At 40.5% G+C, this 23202-nt stretch overlaps 1 protein-coding gene across 3 annotated transcripts in view; it reads right to left on the bottom strand.

The window, feature by feature from the left end:
• tspan18 (tetraspanin 18) overlaps positions 1 to 22099 on the bottom strand; it is a 225094-nt gene extending 202995 nt beyond the window's left edge. For all 3 annotated transcript variants that reach the window (XM_062967924.1, XM_008105496.3, XM_016992408.2), the window contains exon 1: positions 21854 to 22099. The gene's annotated coding sequence lies outside the window, so the exon portion shown is untranslated. The remainder of the gene's footprint in view (positions 1 to 21853) is intronic.
• Positions 22100 to 23202: the final 1103 nt, after the last annotated feature.

Genomic DNA, 23202 nt, shown 5'->3' with positions numbered 1-23202 from the left:
CCTGAAAGAGTTATCATGGGGAAAAGGTGTCTCTATGGAAGTTTTAGCACCAATCCTAGTTTCCACAAGCCAAATTTTTCAGAATCCAATTATTTGTGATGACTCATGGGCCTTGTAGTCCTGTTCCTAGTACTATTGTGGCAGACGAAGAGGAAAACATGGGGTTTTCGCCGGTTCAGCAAGAGCCGGAGTCTCTTCACCTGCAGGATGTTGATGTTTGCCCTCAAGGATTCAGCCAAACAGGCCTTGGGCAGAACTCCCCTCCGTTTCCCAGGAGGGAAAATTATTCTAAAGACAGGGGAGTCAGGGAGGCTAATAGGAGAAGCCTGAGAATCGCTGCCAAACAAATGGCTGATTAGGTCTGCTTCCCTTGGGAAATTCTAAGGAGTCATGCATCTGGACAGAGTTGGGTTTCGCTTCTCGTTCTCTAGGGAAAGAGTTCTGTTGGTGGGAAAACGAGACCCAATATAGGTGTTTGGCGCGAGGGATTCTTTGCGGAGTCACTTGATCAGCTTGAGGAGAGAGATCGTGTGTGGACTTCGTAATCCCAGTTCCTTGCTTCCCGGATCAAGCTTCAAGCCTTGCCCTGTCTCACGGTTTTACCACGGACTCTGTTCATGCTTCATGTTCGTCTTGCCTCCAGTCACGGATCTAGTCAAGAATCAAGTTTATTTCCAGCCTTGTTGGCAAGCTTCATTGGACTCTAAGACTCTGTTATTTCCCCACACTATTGCTTGGCAAAGTGTGTGTTTCGGTCAAGTGGATTAAAACTTTGAACTCTAATATCTTATATTGGACAATACATTTCTGGACTATATTTGACCTCATCTGAAAGGTCTGCTTCTGAACTATATTCTTCACTTGTTTTTATTGATTTTATATATTTCTTTAATAAAGATATTAGATAGAGACTGGCCTCTGTGTAAGGTTATTGGTGCTCTGCAGCCAGGGTCCTGACATTATTACAGTGACAGAAAGTAAGGTGAAATCTTCTGAGCAGGGTCACAGATAGCAAAACAAGCACCACCGGAGTGTTAATCCTTCCCTATGCTATCCAAAGCTTGTGTGTCTGTGTGTTTGGCTAGAGTTACACTTAAAAGTTTCCTGTTCCAACTTACAAACAAGTTCAACTTAAGAACAAACCAACAGAACCTATCTTGTTTGTAACTTGGGGACTGTCTGTATACTCTACCTGAAATAATGTGTATAGAACTGTAGTGGTAACTGAATGTATTTTATTCAAATTATTTCACAACATTTTTTAAAGTGGGGTCATTGTTGCAATAAGTTAGAATATTAAAATACAGTCAAACTAATGATGTGATTTGTGATTACTAGCAGTCAACATGGATTTCTCAAGAACAAGTCATGCCAGACTAATCTTGTCTCTTTTTTCAATAGAGTTACAAGCTTGGTAGATGAAAGGAATGCTGTAGCATATCTTGGTTTCAGTAAAGACCGTCTATGTTATTAAAACACAAATAAATTAAAAGTAACATAAAACACATAAATAAAAAGTACCCTTTCTCCTCCAGAAGGCCTTTGTCTAAAGCCTTCCTAAATAAAAATATCTTTCTCTCCTGGCAGAAGGACAAGGCATAGGGTTACTTCTGTAGCTTGGGTGCAACCACTGAAAAATCTCTTGTCTTTATCCCCACAAACAAGGCCTTCCGCCTTTGCTATCATTTATAAAGCACTGTCTGATTTTCTTCTTAAAAATTGGTGTACCTGTACTCCACTATCCAATATATGTTTACAATATGATCCCTTTTTGCAAATTAAGTTTGGACAGCTGACATTTCTTGCTTCATATATGAAGTTTTTGTTGTAGAATTCGGTGTATCACTTTGCTTGTATGGGATATTAGTGCAATGGACCTGTGCCCTCTTTCTTAGAGGCTGGAATATATATTGAACGTTCCCAATCAGTGGCCCATTGTTTTGTTTTCTGTATTTTTGACACATTTTAGTTAGAACTAGAATATATTTTCTCTGGCTGAATAGCACAAAGATACATGTGAACATAGATCCTGTGACAGCATGCACAGATTTGAACAACCTCATAGAGGCATCTTTCCACTGTCATGGGCTGATCCTTTCTATACATAGCAGATGAGAGGGTGTCATCTGTAAACCATGCCATAATTGTTAAGTACCTGTGGTGTTGTTATGGCTGCTGAGCAAATGTCCACTAACATTATTATGCTTTGTACAATTTAAAGCAGAACAATTTTCCTTTCAACTTTGCTGCTTTGAGTGCACAGACTCGCAAATGCACTCGGTTAAAACAGTGGGTGTGCTGACATAGTAGGACTGTCTATCTCTGTATATTTAAATACTGCAGCTCATCTGCATTATGAATCAGGTCCAGAAAAATATGTCATACAACTAAAAGCAAAACATATTGTGTCTTATTCAAAAAGCTTAGAATTAATTAAAATACCAACAATATTCCTTAAGAAAACAGAAATCCCATTGAAAAAAAGTGCTCTCTTCTCTCTCATCTCTTATTTTTGGCTTGACATTTCACTCTTTTTAGTGTTTTGCTGAGCCAAATGCTAGAGTAGAGCTATGCTTTTTTCCAGAAAGGTAATTTTTTCAGGCAGATGTGGGTAACCTATTTTGGCCCAAAGGCTGAATTAGATCCAAGCAGGCACTTTTGAACTGCATGGCAGTAATGACTGGAGCTACATCCCAAAGTGTGGGGCTGCTGTTATGCTCCCTCCACCCATACACTTGTTACCAAGCACATAAACACATAGGCATCTTAACCACAAGGAAAAGAAGGGAATAAGGTAATGAAATCCAATTATCTAATGCAGCCGTTCGAAAACTGTGCTCCGTGAAGCCCTTAGTGCTCCACAAGGCCCCATGCTACCCCTGTATATGAAGCATGCGGCCTGCAGAGCCCCGATCTAGTGAGCAGCCGCCGCCATGACCTGCAAAGCCTCCCTTGCTTGGCAGAATGGGGTAGAAGTGGATGGCCCCTGGGGTTGCTCTTACAGTTATTATTGTTATTGTTACAAAGCCTGGGTGGCTATCTATTGAGAGTGTTTTGATTGTGTTTTTCCTGCATGACAAATTGGGATAGAAATGAATGGCCCCTGGGGTTGCTTTTGTTCTTGTTGTTGTTGTTGTTGTTGTCACAAAGGCTGGGTGGCCATTTGTTGGGGGTGCTTTTCTTGCATGGCAGAAGAGGGTTGTATTGGATGGCCCCTAAAGTCTTCCACTTAAATACTGTTAATATGTTGGTTAAAATTGTTCTTTTTTTAAATGTTGTATTATTCTTCCTTTCTTTTTGCACCACAAACAAGATATGTGCAGTGCGCATTGGATTTTTTTTCCAATTAATTCCCACAAACATTCTCCATCCATCTGCCACTGGCACAGCCCATCTGTCAAATTTAAAAATGCATTGCAGTCTTTGTGTCCAAAAGTATATTGGGGCTTCACAAGAAACTATTCCTTCAAAAAAGGGATGTGCAGCTTTAAAGATTTGAGAACCCCTGATCTAATGTCATAGCACACCAGAAAAAAATACTGTACCAAACAACTTTAAACATATAGTACAACTGCCATATCCATGGGAGATAGGTTCCTGGATAACAGTGATAACAGTGAACCCTGCTGAAATGAAAGACTTCTAGTCCAAAAATACCATAGAGTTGTGATGCAGGACCTTGACAAAATGTCTAGAGGAGACATATTTTGACAGGTATGGATAAATAAAACTATGGATACTGGTTATATGGATATAGGGATTTTTTCCATGCTGCCTTTGAGGACCCAGACTCTTCCTCCATGACCTAGACTGTCTCTCTGGTAGGTTGCCATAGTTTACCATGAACAGCAAAAAGGGACATATATTTATCAACTGACTACTTCAAAGTTACTATGATGCCTCTACTATATAAGCTAAGATGACTTTTAATACTCCTAACTTCCATTATATGTAAATAACAACATCTTTGGCTTCCTTTTCTCCACTCCCTGCCTCTCCACACCTCAGCCTCTCCACCAAGTCCTCCTGTCCCATCATCCCCAACATCAGGATGCTGCCAACTGCCTCACTTGGCTAACCTGCCTTCCTCCTCTGGGTCTGTCTCACATTCCCAAGTTTCTCTCTCTCTTCCTCTCTGAATACTAGGATACTAGGTGAGCATCCATTCCTTCTGCTAGCAAATATCTCAATGGAGCTGAGGAGATGGAGATTATGAGATACTTATCCATGAGCAGGATACAAAGCAGCAAATGTTATTTTAAAAATCATCACACATTAAAAAAATCAACTCAGACAGAAATTTTCCTTTGGAAAAAGAGAAATATGTTACTTATGAAAAAAAGGGAGAAAGGGGACATAGCAAGAGCAGAGAGAATTAACAGTAACCTTATTCAATGCACAGAAAAGAAGAAACTTCAGATTTATGAGTACAGACAGAGTATTCTCTGGGCAGAAGAGCAAGGTCTAGGCAGTGTTAGGGGTAGGAGGAGAGGCCTCTAATAGGGATACTTGAGCCAGATGAGAAGGCCTCGCAGTTCAAAATTCCTTATCTATGCTTTATAGTGCTTTATAAAAAGTGGTAGGGATCAAGGATCATTTTATGCCCTTATTCTTTCATACACGGTAAACAGTATTTTGCAGTTTTTTCTACCATTTTAAAATCCCACAAAACTTTGTGTAGTGACCAGAAGCAGTTGTAGGACAAAAGAAATGTATATGCACACCCAGAGACGAGAAGCTACTCAAAATGCACGTTCAAGGTCTCTGAAAACTATTGTCTGTCTACAGCCTAAAATATAGGAGACGCCGGTTTCTTTTGGCAGTGGGAACCGTCTGCAACAATTTAAGATAAGCAGTCTACTTACAAAGGCCATTTTCAATTTTGCTTAAACATAAAGAGTGACTTCCTAAGCAGGGGCAATTGTCCTAACTGATTTACTTTAAATTGATTAAGTAAGTCAATGTAATTATCTTATGTTGATAAGTTCTAAGTGGAAAAGTATATTCTTACTATTTTTAAAAGAAAAAAAGTACAGAAGGATATGATTTCAGATAACTATTTAGCATGAGGGAATTTTCCATAGCACTCAAAAAAAATTCCCTGGTGGTATTTCGCTTCTTTGGAATTGTTATGCTGTTATTGTTTATGGTACATAGGCTACAAGTTTATTTATAATACTTTGCCACACTATTACATAAAAGTTATTTGCCAAAACACACATGGTGTGTTCTATTCACACACTAGCTCTTTGTCCACTTCGGGAAGTTGATTTAGAAGCTGTGGAGCTTAGTATCAGATAAAAACATCAGATCCCATCTGATCTTGAAAGCTAAACTGGATCAGCCTCTGTTTGTACTTTGATGGGAGACCACCAATGAATACCAAGTGCTGCAAGTTATTTCCAAGGAAGGAACTGGCAAAACCATCTGACTATTCCTCACCAAAGAAAACCCTATGAAATGTATGGGGTCACTTAAGTCAACAGGTGACTTGAAGGAACATATACAGAACATCAGAAACATTACTGCAGTTTACTGTTGCACTGAAAAGCCATTGCTTAGTACTGGCATATACAGATCTCCTGTCAGTCCTGACAGCATACTCAATGGTGAAAGATGGGCTCTACAAATGGTGGGCTATACAAATGGTGGGCTATACAAATACTGCAAGTAGCACTAAATAGGCTCTCATCTCTCATACAGTTTCTGCTTTCAGGAAACAGCTAAGATAAATTAAGACAGTACAATGAATGTAGAACCCTATAGAAACTACAAAAAAGTCTCAGAATGATCTGAAATGTGGTGCCATATATTTGAATAGAACAATGTGAGTCATATTCACCAAGAGATTACAGCTGAACACACAACACCGTATATAACTACATTACATGCTGCATTTGCAAGATAAGTGTAAAAGTACTACAACATACCACATTTAAAATGTACACATATACATCATGAAAGTAATTATGGGAAAGCTTGTGATGTACCTACATAACCAAAGTAAAGAAAGGTTGATTGAGAGGACATCTATTCTGTAGAATGAATCTAGTTTGACACAACTTTAACTGCCATGGCTCAATTCCATGGACTCAAGGGAGTTACAGTTTGGCGAGGGCCAAGCACTCTTTGGCAGAAAAGGCTAAAGACCTTGTAAAACTACACCTACCATAAGCCCACTTAGTGTAGTTAGTGTGGTGCCAAACTGCACTAATTCTACAGTATAGATACACTCTGAATCAGAGGTGCAGATATACCTCATTTAACAACGAAGGTCTGGTATTGGGCATTATATCTTTAACAGAAACTTTGGTAGCAGAGGAAAAAATACCATGAAAAAAACAGGGATATGTTTCTGCACAACAAAAATGAAGAGGAACGCAAGGTAGTTCAACAAAGTTTTTATTCGAAAATAAGAATATGCACATGTGAAATTAAAGACCCAGGTCAGGTAAGCATAAAAAACCTAAAACCACACAAAAGATTATTCTAAATCAATGGTTCCCAACCTGTGGGTCCCCAGATGTTTTGGCCTTTAACTCCCAGAAATCCTAGCAGCTGGTAAACTGGCTGAGATTTCTGGGAGCTGTAGGCCAAAACACCTGGGGACCCACAGGTTGAGAACTACTGATCTAAATGCACTCAGGCTTGATTTTCTTTTTCTTTCACTAGCCTCCACTTTCTTAAGCCCCTCACTTCTTTCACAGTGAGGACATTGATTTCCAGGTGGAAGGACGTCCCGACAAGGGTTGGCTTGACACGCTTTCCTCTTGACACGTTTCTCCCTTTTGCCCTCCATTCATGCCTCTTCAAAATCCACAACATTGTTGGTAATAGCTCAAATGCTCTAGGGCCAGGACTTCCCAGTTCTCAGTGTCTATGCCACAGTTTTTAAGGCTAGCTTTAAGCCCATCTTTAAATCTCTTTTCCTGTCCACCAACATTGTTTTTTGTTCTTGAGTTGAGAGTACAGTAAAATTGATGGTGAATGATCATCACTTCAATGCTTGTGGTCTTAGCATGGGATTCTGGATACAGACTCATGTAACAACAAGAGTCTGCATCCAGCTATAGCAGAATCCCATTCTTTATCCACTCAAGCTTTATTGCATTGTTTATTTCCGATAAATATGTGTTTCTCCACTCTCCTCCAATATCATCCCATTCCTACCACTGCTAAAAAAAATAATCCAACTAAACAGAAGAAAGGGAGGAAATAGACAGGGCCAGACAGTCATTTAAAAAAACTTTGTGAAAAGTTTCTTTTGTCAAGATTTTTTAACTGAGGTATGCTAGCATCTGAAACTGGGACAATCACCATTTTTGCAGCAAATCACTTTACCACTTACAGTGTAAATTAAATGTGTTCACCTGCAGACAGTTCTTGTTCAAGGTCATGTTCTGTTTGCTTCCCCCCACCACCCCTAATAGTATTTTTCCCCAAGGACACAAAAATGTTTTCCCCCTCTTAATTGTATTCCCAACTTCTGAAAACTTTGGGGTTTCCACAGGCCTACTCATACTTTCTTCTTATGGGCAGATGATGTCATTTTTGTTACATACACAATGGTATCCAGATCTGAACATGGAAAATAAGAAAAAAAATAACTAAGTCACAGTTCTCAGATATAAAAGGGCAGTTTTGACCCTGTAACACATTTTTAAAACTTTGATCCATCTGTTGAATTTTTACACCTTTTAAAATTATTGAAATACCAACGAAAGAAATGTGGATACAGAAACTGACAGAAATTCAAGAAATGGACAAACTAACATTTCTATTAAAAGAGTCAAGAGGAAAAGGAACTAAACAAACAAACTGGGAAAAGTTTAGAAATTATATTTCACAATAAACTCAGAAAGAACAATTATAAATTCTAGATAATACTAACCGATATGGAAGACAACGGAAGACCAACCCCCCTCCCTCCTTCCCCAATTCCTTCTTTCCCCCCTCCAACCTCACAGTCCCCTCCCTCCCATCATCCCCCAACTCTCTCCACCCCTTCCCCACAAATCACAGCTGTTCTTATGTTATGAAAATCTTTAATAAAGATCATTAAAAAAATTATTGAAATACTGTATTTGCTTTTTCACAAAAAGAGCTTTGAAGTGTGACAGTTAAGTGCTAACAGAATTTTATAAGTGGTAGCAAAAGCACCACGTCATATGAATGTATCTATATTATGTTATTTGTAGGAAATACACTAAAGTTACAGAATGGCAGCATGCCAGTTCTGAAAATGTGTCTTTCTCAGGGTATCCCAATTTAAGCAATAACACATGAGTTCCATGGCAAAGAAGAAAGAGAATGTGTGCTGCTGATTTCTCAGCCAAAATGTATACGGGTAGTCTTGCTTAGATACACATGATGAGATCCATCTCATTAAGTGGCTGAGACATTTTGGCAAAAATTACCCAGAAACTGAGTACTAACAGATCACCACCGAAGGATCTGTGCAGATTCAGAATGTTAGAATTTGAATTGATTTATTTGAGTGGCCTAAGATCACTCCGCTACTAATGAAATGTCTGTGTGGAAGAAGCCCCTACAGTTACCCAAGCCAAGAATGACATTGTGTTCCAAGAGTTTACTTGCCTTGTAAAATATCACAGTATTCAATCCAGCATCATAGCAAAGCCCTTCTATTAAAGTAAATATATTTTCTCTTCTCTCCCTCCTGAAATCCTCCCAGTCATGTTCAGAAGGTAGGAGTCCCCAGTGGCGAAATGGGTTAAACCCTTGTGCCAGCAGGACTGCTGACCAACAGATCGGAGGTACAAATCGGGGAAGAGCAGGTGAGCTCGCTCTGTCAGCCCCAGCTTCCATGCAGGGACATGACAGAAGCCATGACAAGGATGGTAAAACATCAAACATCCGGGTATCCTGTGGGCAACGTCCTTGTGAATAACCAATTCTCTCACACCAAAAGCAACTTGCAGTTTCTCAAGTCGCTCCTGACATGAAAAAAAAGTCTTCAGAAGGTCTCCAAACCTACAGAGCAGATTCTGAAAATACCTAGGAATAGCAGAGTGAGAGGAAAATGCCCCTTCCATCATTCAACAAATGAAAGAAATTCCATCAGAAGAAGGACATCACTGAAATCTACCCGTGAGGGTGAACTAAATCTCTATAGGGTACACTGTATACCACAAAATGTAAGAGACTTAGAGCATGGGTTCTCAAACATGAATATCCCCAATGTTGTTGTACTTCAGCTCTCAGAATGCCTTACAACTGACTATAAAGACTGGGTCTTCTGGTAATTGAAGTCTAACAATATCTGGTGCTCCTTTCATTGCAGCCCCCAGCAATTGTGAACCAGTTCTATGTTTCTAGTGACCAAAAGTCATTAAGTATTAGACTTGTGAATAATTTACATCCCATGTTATCATTTAAACCTTATATTAAATGTTCACATTCTAAAAGGAGGAAAAAACACAAATGGTCTTTATTCTAAAAATACTTCAAAAGAGTGTTCCTTGTCTACTCATTACCCATAGACTATCTCATACAGAAGCTCGCCCAAGTTAAATTTCACTCTCCACAGTTTACCATATAACAGTGATGAAGCTCCCAATTTCTATTCAAGTCCCTATCGACTTTCACTATAAAACATATTTGCAAGGATATTTAAGGCTCTAGGTACAATCCTAACCATGCAGAACACCCACCAACTCTATTATTAATCAAATGTGGCTTTCCCAATTGTTCTAGAACATGTTGAGAAAAGGCAGGCCTAAAGATAATTAAATAAGACAGGAAAATCTGATTATTTATTTTGAAGTAAAATAGATCTTTTTGGTACAGAGATCTTTATTTGAAGGAAATCTGTTAGCTATTTATCAGCTTAAACTCATTATCTGCACATATGGTCTTCGAACTCTGTGTGTGTTTTTAAATTGGGCAAGTGTGTGCTGGTGAAATGTCATCCCTCCAAGTGCCAGAACCAGGGAGGAGAGGAAGGGTGGGAAGAGCTTGTTTTGTTTTTAATAGCATCAAGTTAAGTGCTACCACAATGTAACCCACACTGCTTAACGATGGAAGAATCCTGTTATCTGGCAACAAGGAGGGGTGGAAGCTTAAATCTTACACTGATGGAAGAAAGGAAACCAGAAACATAAAGGCAAGCAGTATGTTTTTCCATGTTTTCATTCTGTGGCTCCATAAGACTTAGGGCAGTCACGTTGTAAGAATCATATTTGAATCTGAATGCAAACAGACAGTTCAGAGAGTTCAGATGCAGCCACTACATTCATATCCTGAAATGAACTCCTGCTTTCATAACCCACAATCTAACATATATTTTTATAAAGAAACATAAACATTTTGCGTTTGAAGCATGCTAACTCTGGCAGAACTAAAGGTCCAGAAGCTAATTTTGGAAGAATTGTGATACAAAATCAGAATGCCAGTTTTCATGAAAAATAGCAAATTGGCAGACTAAGTGGCAGAACTAAGCTGCAAAAAAACAACTGTTCATCTGTTTACTAGGAACAGATCCATTTTAAAAACCTTATTTTAAATCCCTCCCAGCTACCTGTTTACCTGAATTATGAGTTAGAAGAGTGAAGACATTACTGATCTAAAGAATTAACCATTACATTTCTCAGTGAAGGCAAAACAGTACGTTGTTGAGGGATGTCAACTATAAAAATTTAGAAGTTACTCCCATGAAATTAAAACAAGATTTCTTCCCATTTTAGATTGTTCCATTCCTTTTAATATAGCTTTTCATCTGCTTAAATGAGATGAACAGCACAATATGTAGTCAGTCTTATTTTTCAACGAAACACACACAGTTATAGAACTTGGCAGGAAATGTATGACTGGTCAGCAATTTCACAATCACGCTTCATTTTTTCTCCTCTTTTTCCCATCCCAAAAACATTAACACAAAACAAGCAGCCAAAAAATGATATCATCTTGGGATAAATGATGTTGGGGTGGGGAGCCATCTTTCAGAACCAGTACTTCCATGATTTGAAAAAGTTGTATTTTATTCCTGACTATTAAAAACACAGACAGGACAAGATGGGCAGTGGGAGGCCTTCTGGCAATATGTTTTATTAAGCCTAAACTAAAACACTTGTATTCTGGTTTTTTTTTTAATCCTCCCCCTTCTAATGGCCCTTTTCCAGGTTTCTTCTGTAACCCTCCGAGAATATTTAATTGTTGTGTGCTGTGCTCCTTACAAGACCTTTCAGCGATATATTTACTGACTAATGTCACTCTAGGCACTATTGTCACATAAGTTTTCAAATGACTCCTAAAGCCTGACATTCAGAACCATTATCCCTCATTACATCAGTTCATTTGATGCATGGATGGAGATGTGAAGAAATTTTTGCCAATGTCTTGTTTATGTTTGAGATAAGCAGTCTTGACACAGCATGACAGCCTATTGAAGATTCTCCAACAGACACAGGAGTCCTTCCCTCTGTTGCAAGAGCAAGATATCAAGCACTTTCCCTCACAGTTGAGTGCAAACAAATTGCCCAAAAAAATATCTCTAGCATCTTTTCTTTTTGTGCAACAAAGCCAGCACATGAGATTCAGTGTGGTGTAGTACTTTCAGCAATGGACTGCAACCATGGAGACCAAGGTTAAAATCCCTGCTCGGCCATGGAAAACAACTGGGTGATGTTCAGCAAGTCATATTCTTTTAGAGACAAATCTCATCTGAACAAGTCTTGCCAAGAAAAACCCATGATAGGGTTGCCATGAGTCAGAAATGACTTAAAGGCACACCATCACAAAGCAAACACACATAGAAAGTAGAAAACAACAAATATACTGATGGGTCATAAAGATAAAGATAACCTATCAAACGAGTCTTCTCTTTTATCATCCATGCAACAAATCCAGAGTTATGGTTGAAAATTTGCATACTTAGGCTAATGCACAAAATTGGTCTCAAATGTATAAACTCTCCTTGCACCAGGAAGATTTTTAACATTATTTTATTTAGCACATGGACACAAACCAGGTGAGAGTTTATAACCTAGACCTGAAATAATTACCTTTATAAGACCTTATTTAAGGTCTTGTTTATGTAATGTCAGTTATTTGTTTTCTGTATTTAAAGTATTTTCATCCTACTAGGGTCCAACAGATAAAAAAAGTTTTAAAACAAACAAAAAGCATTCCTTAAAAAGAATACAGAGCTTGACAGTTAAAACTGTCAGAAAAAGAATTGTAGGACTGAAGACTATACAAGGCAATTAATTTCTGAATGTACATATGGTATGGGCATTCTGCAACTTTTAGGTGGAACTTGAAAGCCTGCCTTGGTGCCAGCCCTGGTATTGAGTATCTACGTGGTCACTACCCTCCCTACCACCCACCACCCCATTTCCAATGCAGCTCTCCAGCTGTTTGGTGAGTTTCAAGGAACATGAAATAAATAGAAAGCTGCCACACGGGGAAAGTTATCTCTATTCACTGCCATCTCTATTAAGTAATATATTTCTTCTCTCTAACTGAATTGCAGGGGAAAACACAAAATGATCTCACTGAGTGGGCAGCAAGAGTTTTAGCTTCCTAGTCTCTATACACTGAGATGAGGAGCACTTGTATGTTTGTTTTTGGAATTCATACATTTTCTCCCCCTTGATGTGAAAGAATGTCTCAATAGAGCAAGACACTTTGCAAGAAAATATGTAGACCCCGTGTTGTGTTTCCCTATGCATAGCTGTATCTCCCAACCCACTTCCCATAATTTTCATCCACCTCTGCTTAAACTTAAAAACAACAACGTTCCCCATCACTTTTTAGTTGCAGATGTGCTTCCATTTTTACCATTTGTAAAATGGTAAAAATAATTTATTAAAATACTACTATTTAAGGAAACATATTTATACATAAACAGGTTTCTTTATGTATGTATTTTGCAAACTTAACCTACACACACACACATACACACACAAAGCTATTTTGGATAGCTTACAAGTGACTGCTAAATTGAAAGAATGTTGAAGTTGTATCAAAATTAGAAGTTTTATTGTGCAGACAGACTGGAGTGTCTTAGAAAGCCAAGATTTGTTTTCTTCCCCCACTTCCCCCATCTCATTTCTATTAAATAGTTGTTCCATTTTATAGTAATTATGTTTTACAGTACATCAGCAGTGTCCAACATAAACAGCACTTTAGTGTCAATAAATACTGAAATATTAACTGCCTTCTAGGGACCAAACATCTGAATAATTACCGAGAGTATTAAAGTACTCAGAGGAAAGTCAAGTAGAAACCCGATCTTTAAAGCCAAAATGCATGAACAGTTTCCAACATTAAGAATTAGAAGTTTCTAGCTATAAGAAAACAAGCTTGCTTCTGTCCTCAAACCATTTTAAAAGGCTTCTTTTCTGACTGTGCCCTATACACATTTCTTGGGGTAGTTTAGACCTAATAGAATAGCATGGCTCCTTTTAGATGAGCATGCCATTGACTCCCTAATGCATTCTTCCATTGGACCTTGGAAGATAGCAGAACTTTTTAAACAAACCACAGTTAGCTATGCTAGCAAAACTGGAAGAACTGTGGTTTGGGTTTTTTTTAAGTATTATAACTAAGTGATGACGAGATGGACTGAACTATAGTTCTGATCCTAGGTTTTTTTAAATTACAAGTCAAACAAACTACGGCTTCCCAGATGGAAGGAGAAATTTCTGAACTTCATATCTGACAATTTTTTTGTATCAGGAGCAGCTTGTGAAACTGCAAGTCGCTTCTGATGTGAGAGAAGTGACTGTCTGCAGGGACGTTGCCCAGGGGACGCCCAGATGTTTTAATGTTTTTACCATCCTTGTGGGAGGCTTCTCTCCGCATGGGGAGCTGGAACTGACAGAGGGAGCTCATCCACACTTTCCCTGAAGTCGAACCGGCAACCTTCAGGTCAGCAATCCAACCTTCAAGTCAGCAGTCCTGCTGGCACAAGAGTTTAACCCATTGCACCACCAGGGGCTCCAGCTCTGACATGTAACTTAGTGTCAAAGGGGAGGGGAAAGCATGGCTCTTCCTGGCTTATTGATACTGGAAACGTTTGGTTTGTCATTACAATTATTAATGAATTTGGGACAATGAGTAACTATCATTTGCTTTACTGAACCACTTGTGAAGTAAGAAGGTGGGCAAGTCTAATCAGAACCTCATGACTTGTTGCAAAGGAGGTTATGTACAGCCAAGAGACTTCTCTGGAAACAAACAGGGTGAAGATATGAAGAAAGTTTTGCAAGCTGGGAATGTGGAAAGAGTTTGAGGATATTTTATTTAGCTCGTGAGTCATATTATAAATATTTGCTGTTTTTATTTTCTACAAGTGTCTGATTGTTTATATTTTAAGATCTGAAAGGGGATACTGGTCACATTTTCTTACACTGAACCCACTGATCAATACAGTCACTTGTCCAGTATTTTGTAATCTTGAAGCCTGAGTACCAGACTCAGGACGAATCATAGAATCATAAAATCATAGATTTGGAAGAGAGTGATAAAGGTAAGCTAAGATGAGGCCAAGTGTTAAAACTGACGGGCAAACCTTAAGAAAGTTTCTATCCTACCAATGATATCTGAATTATGGATAGACACTGAATACAGAAAAAAAGCCTGAAAATTTGGTCCTATGTGCTTTTTCAAACCATGGTCTATATAATCACGGCTTAGCAATACATGCTGCATATTGTCGTCATTGCTGTGCCCTCAGATCATATCCAGCTTATGGGGACCCTAAGACAAACCTATCCTAAGGTTTTCTAAGAGTAAGTTACCCTGTAGGTTTTCATGGCTAAATGGAGTTTCAAGCCCTGTTCTCCAGAGTTATAATCCAACACCGAGATTATTGCCACACATTGATTCCATACTACATCTTTACCTATCAGCTATAATTGAGGCAGATTATTAGCCTCTCTAATTTGACAGCTATAAGAAGGTGTTTCCTCTATAAACATTTTTAGTAGGTATGACTTAGCTCAGCACACTATTGTGGTTTTAACTATGCTGACAAAGCTAGAAAAAACAGGGTTATCATTAATTGTGGCTAAGAGTTGTGTGTACATTGGATTGATGAGAACTCAAATACTCAGTCTTTCAGACTTACATCAATCTATACAAAAGCATATTTTTTTCAAAATCAGGAATCAATATGCAGATAGATGTTTTTAGCAAATTCTACTGGATTCTAGAAACAGCATGTTTAGTGATTTGCGTGCTGGACTAGGACACTTGGAAACCACGGTTCTAATCCTGGCTCAGCATGCATACCTTGTGCAAGTCACACCCTCTCAGCCTTAAGAAAATGACATCCCCTCCCCAACCATTCTGCCAAAGAAACACTATGATAGGTTCACCTTAGAGTTAGCATAAGTCAGAAATGACTTGAAGGCACACCACTACAGCTTAATTTCTGCTTTCAGCGTTAGAATGTATCTTTGGACAAGGTGTTATAAACAAAGTTTGAAACCAAATTCCTATTTGGTGAATTTTATTATAAATGTAATTTTAAAATACCCAGTAACACCCTGCAAGTCATTTACCACATCCTAAACCAAGGATTCTCAAACTTTTTCAGCCGCAGAGCCCTTGTTGAAGCAAATGTTTCTTGTGGAGTCTCAAGAAATGTTGATATCTTATATTATATATCATGTATATATATCAGGCATGGGCAAACATTTTGACACATTGTTTTAAAATTTGACAGACGGGCAGGGCCAGCAGCAGATGGATGGAGAGTGTTTGTGTGAACTAGTTGAAAAAAAAATGAACAAATTCCTATGCACAGCACATATCTCATTTGTAGTTCAAAACATAAAAAGGAAAGAAATAACGATACAATATTTAAAATGATGAACAATTTTAATCAACATAAACTTAAGAGAATTTCAGTGGAAGACCCTAAAGGCCATCCATCCAGTCCAACCTCCTTCTTCCATGCAGGAACAGAACAATCAAAATACCCCCAACAGATGACCATCCAGCCTTTGTAATAATAATAATAATAATAATAATAATAATAATAATAATAATAATAGCAACCCCAAGGGGCCATTCAGTCCAACCTCTTTCTGCCATGCAGGAGAAGCACAATCAAAGCACCCCAACAGATGACCACCCAGACTTTGTAATAATATTAATATTAACAACAACAACAACAACAACAACAACAACAATTCAATACTAATGACAACAGAAACCACAGGGGACATCCAGTTCAACTCCCTTTTGCCATGCAAGGAACGCACAATCAAAGTAACCCCTGAGCGGTGGGAGGAAAATGGGGTTTTGGAAGCAAGGAAGGCGAATGGGAAAGGATCTGGGTGGCAAGGGAGTGGGAGGAGCAGAAAAGAGGAGGGAAAGCTTGAAGGTGGGAGGGAACTGCGGAGCCCCTCAGTATGCTTTGCGGAGCCCCAAGGGCTTCATGGAGCACACTGAAAACCGCTGTCCTAAAACAATGGTGCTTATACTTTAGCCTTCCAGGGATTAGGGGTTTTAGCTCACCAAATTCCTGACTGTTCGTCATACTGGTTGGAATTGCAAGGAGCTGAACCTCATAAGATCTGGAAGTCTGAGAGCCACTTGTCTATATACTGATGCATAAAATCTAGTAAAAATGTAACATAATAAACTAAGGCAACTTATCCATACACACAGTATCTTGTTTTTAAAAGGAACCATCCATTTCTCTGAACAGAATGGCAAAAGGCACAAGCCTAGTCCATCCTGGAAGAATCTTTAAAAAACACCAACCACCCCTACTGTCTTGATACTCCTTTGAGACAAAGCGCCAAAGAACTACTGCCATAGCCATTTTCTTGTCCAGACTTTCAAACCATCCCGTTATCTGAACAGAGCAGTAAAATGCCTTCTTGAATGCTTGCTAGGAAAATGGTGGTAGCCAAGGGTGGCTGGTCACTGAGGCAGCCCTTGCACTTTCCTTCTCCATTGAATGACCCCCAAATTATCCATGAGTTATATCAAAATCCACAATGTTGGTCCCAAACCTGCCCTTGGCTTATACATGTTGATTTATGCATACGTATAAATGGTAGCTGAAAATAACTGGTCACTAATAATAAATTGTTCATTAAATTAAATTACAAGTACAGCTTAGCAAGAGATAATTTTACACTTTTTGCAGTGTAACTAACTGTTTCATTAGTTGTTTGGTTACAGTAGGAGAGGGTACCCTAATTATTTTGATGTGATTTATACCAAAAGACCAGCAGTTTATTCTATTCTGATTTGTAAGTGCTGACCATTGCATTAGATAGACCACATCAGATCTACATTATTAAATACTATTTTCTGTGGGCGACCAGATGGCGACTCCTGGATGTCATATGTTCTGTATCAGAAACTACAACTGGTGCAGTCTATCCAATGCAATTTTCTGAATCAGCACCCCAAATGACCAAACCAAATTTAAAGTTGACCAAAAACTGATTTGTAACCCCTTTGGTACTAATGTTGGTGAGTGGTCCCTGGTCAAAGTGGTCCCTGGTCAAAAAAAAGGTTGGGACCACTGGCTTAGATGGAGCATTTTATTTACCACAAATATTTCAGTATCTTATACTATACCTGACTGATCTAGCAAGCAAACAATGCACTAGAATACATAGCTCCACATGTCTCTATCAATAATGCCTCCACTCAGGCATATCATCTGATGGCAAAATATAATAAACCAAAAGCATCACAAAGAAATGTCAGTCCTATCTTTCAAATCAACATATAATTCTCTGCAGGCCACCCCTAGGACTCTAGCAAAACATTAACTGCAATGCTTTTTGGGTTATTATATTTTCTGAATAGTCAGAATTATACAAGTTATAAGGGATCGATATCAGGCGAGCATCTCTATTGTGCAGAAAAAAAGAGCACACTGCTGTCATTATTCAAGTGTTTCACATCAGATAAAAAACTGAGAATCAAATGTTTAACTACTCCTTTGTTTCTATTTCATTTTTTTAAAAAAAGAGAGAACTTTTCTTGAAGAATTGAACCAAGGAGAAGGCTAGGTTAGCATCTTTTGCCCCAGCATGTTAACCTTGTTTTAATAAAAGGGAGTCTATAGAGTCAGCACGGCAGACTGGTTTAAGTGCTGGATTAAGACTCCAGGAAACAAGGATTCCGATCACCCTTCATGGAATGGAAAACTACTGACTGACATTGAACAAGTCACACTATCTCAACTTCAGAGGATGTCATGGCAAACCTCCTGAGAACAAATCTTGCTGAGAAAACTTTAGAATAAGTTGGAGCTGATTCGAAGGAATATAACAAAGTGTTTATTTAATTATTCATTCAAAAGCATTCAAAAACCGAGGCATGTGACCCCTAAAGTACGATACAAACACACACACCCCTCTTCATGTTTGAATCAAATACAAGGTAAAATATGCAATACAGCCATATGTGGAATGTTTCAGGATCTTTAAAGTAACTATTTCATTGCCCTACCAATCTCATGAAGAATTTCTTAGATGTTTATCCTTTGCCTGTTCTCTTAATCTCAGTGACAGATGCCAAAAATCACATGCCATATTTCAGAAGCATTTTCTCCTGATGTTTGGCCTACATCTATGTCATGAAACAATCAGGGCCAGCTAACACCTCCCAACAAAGGATTCCCTCAGGCAGGAAGAAGCCATACCTTGAAGCTGAAAAGCTATTCAATGCTAATCAAGGTGGCCAACTGAAACATTCACACCTACCTTAAACAGACAAGAGTACTTTCTCCCACCCTGGACAATCCACAGATATATAAACCCCACTTGCCTAGTTTCTAACAGACCTCAAACCTCTGAGTATGCCTAACATAGATGTGAGTGAAATGTCAGGAGAGAATGCTTCTGGAACATGGCCGTACAGCCTGGAAAACTCACAGCAACCCAGTGATTCCGGCCATGAAAGCATTCGCCAACACATTGTTCAATAATTTTCATCCTGCCATAAACACAAAGATATGCATAAGCTGATGCCCTACAAATGTGTTTGATCTTATAAGGGCTGGGGATGATGGGAGTTGCAATTCAACACACCTGAAGGGTACAGCATGAAAGAGTGCTGCAAGAGAAACAGAGAAAGTTCATAAGCAAAGAATGAATGAAAACAAGGACATTTTACAAAGAAGTATTCATGCTGAAGACTTTGCCAAAATAATGATTTGGTTGCTAGATCAATGAAGAGCAAGAAACAGCTATTACAGGAGGATTGCTTGCTAGCATTATTTCTTGAACATTAGCAAATGTTAAATTACATGTTTAGGAATGCAATTCAGACTGGTAATCCAAGCAACTCTGCCACCTGGATCATTAAAAACTTTCCAAGTTAAAAAGTGCCCAAAATGTTCCAAGTCCTCCTGGTAACTCTATAGGAAGCCAATATATTCGGTTACTTCCCCTGCTGTTAGCAGCAGAGCAACAAAGCACAAAGCAGTAACAGAGTGAGATTCTGAAAGAGAGCAAACCCATGAAACTGATCTCTGATGATAAGACAACAGAGTAAGTTCAGCATGATGTGTGTTTGGCTGGCTGCGCTGTAATGGGACAGGGGATCACCCACTGAGATTGTAGCACTATGGAAATGTTTTATTACTGGCTGCAGGCTGCGTTTGGCTGGAATTACCCAAACCCTTGAATATCTCTTTTGCGCTAGTCACAAGTGAGGAACTAAATGTTAATGGAACTAAATGGTCATGCATCAGGTGGGGTGGACATGTGGAGTCAAAAAGTTCAAATAGCAGCTCAAGAAAGCTCTGCAAAAGACAGTGAAATACAATTACCACCTCACAGACACACAGGATACTCAGTGTGTTGTCAAAGGCTTTCATGGACGGAATCACTGGGTTGCTGAGTTTTCCGGGCTGTATGGCTATATTCCAGAAGCATTTTTTCCTGACGTTTCGCCTGCATCTATGGCAGACATCCTCAGAGGTTGTGAGGTCTCTTGGAAACTAGGCAAGGGAGGTTTATATATCTGTGGAAGGTCCAGGGTGGGAGAAAGAACTCTTGTCTGTTGGAGGCAAGTGTGAATGTTACAATTGGCCATCTGGATTAGCACTGAATAGTCTTTCAGCTTCAAAGCTTGGCTGCTTACTGCCTGGGGGAATCCTTTGTTGGGAGCTGTTAGCTGGCCCTGATTGATTTGAGTCTGGAATTTCTCTGTTTTTGTGTGTTGTTCTTTATTTACTATCCTGATTTTAGAGTTCTTTAATATTGGTAGCCAGATTTTGTTCATTTTCATGATTTCTTCTTTCAGTTCAAATTGTCCACATGCTTGAACAAAATCTGGCTACTGGTATTAAAAAACTCTAAAATCAGGACAGTAAATAAAGAACAACATTCAGAAGACAGTGGAATTCCAGACATGAATCAATCATGGCCAGCTAACACCTTCCAACAAATAATAATAATAACAACAACAACAACAACAATTTTATTTTTATATCCCGCCTCCATCTCCCTAAAGGGACTCAGGGTGACTTACATGGGGGACAAGCCCGATCCAACAAAAATTAAAAACCAAACGTAGATTAAAACATATCTCAATAAAATCAACAACATTGCAACAAAGGATTCTCCCAGGCAGTAACAGCCATACCTTGAAGCTGAAAGGCTATTCAATGCTAATCAAGGTGGCCAATTGCAGCATTCACACCAGCCTCAAACAGACAAGAGTTCTTTCTCCTGCCCTGGACTTTCCACACATATATAAACTTTACTTGCCTAAGTTCCAACAGACTTCATTACCTCTGATGATGCCTGCCATAGATGCAGGCAAAACATCAGGAAAGAATGCTTCTGTAACATGGCCATAACAGCCCGGAAAACTCACAGCAACCCGGGATAGTGTCTGAGGAAAGGGAGTACATCCTGCAATTTTGGCTTGGGGAAAAAAAAGAAGCTCAAGACTAGGGATTGGGGAGGGGGTGGTGGTAACTTACTACCTTCGGAAGAAAAACCAGAATGAGTTCAAATCTGATAACAGTCCTGTCATCCTGAGAGTGAACTGAAAGGAGGCTTAAGAAAGCAGACCGGGAAGAGAGCGGCGCCAAGGATGCTGCTGCCTGAGAAGCACGAGGCTTGACGTCTGGAGAAGTTTTGGGAGGGAAGAGGCGGCTTCTAAGGAGAGAAAGTCCAAGCGCCCTTCACACTAGAACATGAATCCACTTTAAATCCGGTTTCTGCCTCCTGCAAAATCCTGGGGTTTGTAGTTTGGTGAGGCCCAGGACTTGTCTGGCTGAGCTGTTTAAAGCCCCCACCCTAAAGTGGATTCAAAGTGGATCTAAGCTCTAGTGTGATGGGATCCCCAATCAAAGCAGGGATCCTTCCGAAGGGCTCGAAACAGCGTTCTCTTTGAGGGAATGCAATAGCCGGGACTGGAGGCTCAGGAGGGAGAGAGACCTCCAGAAAGAAATGGCCTCGGGGAAACCAACCAGGCGGCGCGGGGGGAGCGTATCCCGATGCCCCTTTGGCACGTGAAGGGATTGGTTTAGGGTGGTGGTGAGAGGTCATCTTCGAAGGAGAAGGGTATTGAAAGGGAAAGGAGAAACGACACGACGCAGCGCCCTGGGAGGGAGAAGCGCCAAGACCCCAGGAGAGAAGGGAGAAGGGAGAAGATCCTTTCGCCTCTGGAGAAACGCCGGGGGTCTCCCACTCAGAGGCGCACGAAGTTGGCAGAGTGCGCGGCCTCCGAGCGGCTACAACCAGGAGAGAAGGCAGGAAGGCTGAGGCTGGCGTGGAGGGCCGGGCATCTGTGGGGCGCTTGGGCGGAGCAAGCTGGGGCAGAAGTGCGGGGAGGCTGCTAAGGAGAGGGTCGCTTGTCCTCCCCGCCCAAAACAACCCAGGTCCTTCCTTACCTCCAAGCACCGGGAGGCAACCCTCCTGCCGCTCGCCCAAGAAGCTCCCCAAAGGCAGCGGAGGCAACTTTCCCGAGGAGGCGGGAGGCCACAGCGGAGGCGGCGCCCAAGTTGACGCGGAGCTGCTGCTCTCCGAAGGGCTGCCGGCTCCGAGCTGAAGCCAACGCTGGCGTTGCCTCGCTCTGGAAGGACGGCTGCCTTTCGCCCCGCCGCTTGGCGAGTCGGAGTCGCCCGCTGCAGCCGGCCCCACCTCCCGCCCAGGCCCCCGCCCCCCTCCCTCCCTCCCTCCCTCCCTCCCTGCCCGCCTCCCCTCCGCAGCATTGTTCGCCCTGCGCTCAGAGAGAGAGAGAGAGAGAAAGAGAAAGGGGAGCCGGCGCGTCCCGTCTGGCCCAGGAGCTCAGCGCCTGCCTGCCTGCCTGCCTTCCATTCCTGCTTCCTTTTCAGCTGCCTTCTTCCTTCGCCCCCCAAAACAGACCTCTCGGGGAGCCCTTGCTTTCTCTCCGCGCGGACTGGCCCTCCCCCGGAAAACTTTTGGGCTTTGCTTCCAAAGAGGCGAAGGGGCCAAAGTTCTGAGAATATAGGCCAATGGAACACCATTCTCCTATGGCTTGAACCAAGTCTTTTCCTCCTTCAGTCAACTCCTGAATTGAGAGGATCCTAACCTTTGGTCCTCCAGGTGTTTGGGATTTCAGTTCCCGGAGACCTCGGCCAGCTTGGCCCTTTGTCAGGGACTCAGGGAGCTGACAAAGGCGGCTAAAAAAGCCAAGAGGATTTTGGCCTGCATACATAGTATAGTGCAGGGGTCCGCAAACTTTTTAAACAGGGAGCCAATTCACGGTCCCTCAGACCGTTGAAAGGCCGGACTATAATTGAAAAAAAAACAACAACCTATAAACAAATTCCTATCCACACTGCACATATCTTATTTTGAAGTAAAAACAAACAAACAAACAGGAACAAATACAGCCTCAATGTTAATCATAATCATAGTAAAAATAATAAAGAGGGTTGGAAGAGACCCCTTGTGCTATTTAGTCCAACCCCCTTCTGCCTTTGTGCACCAAAAGCACTGGCAAAGCACCCCTTAATAATTAATTATTAATTAAATAATAATTAAAATACCATTATAAACAAGCAAAGCTTTGGAAGGTGCGCACCAGGTGAGGGAGGAGGTGGAGGAGGAGGGAGCCACCACCTCCATGGGGGCCGGATAAATGGCTTCGATGGGCCGCATGTGGCCCCCAGGCCTTAGTTTGGGGACCCCTGGTATAGTGTGTTACGGATTGATGATCATAAATGGAAGCTCTTACGTGTGCCTGCAATCCAGAGTCACCCGCAGAACAATAACA

Source organism: Anolis carolinensis, chromosome 1, assembly GCF_035594765.1.
Source record: "Anolis carolinensis isolate JA03-04 chromosome 1, rAnoCar3.1.pri, whole genome shotgun sequence".
Taxonomy (NCBI): Eukaryota; Metazoa; Chordata; class Lepidosauria; order Squamata; family Dactyloidae; genus Anolis; species Anolis carolinensis.
This window is presented reverse-complemented; position numbering and strand designations above follow the sequence as displayed.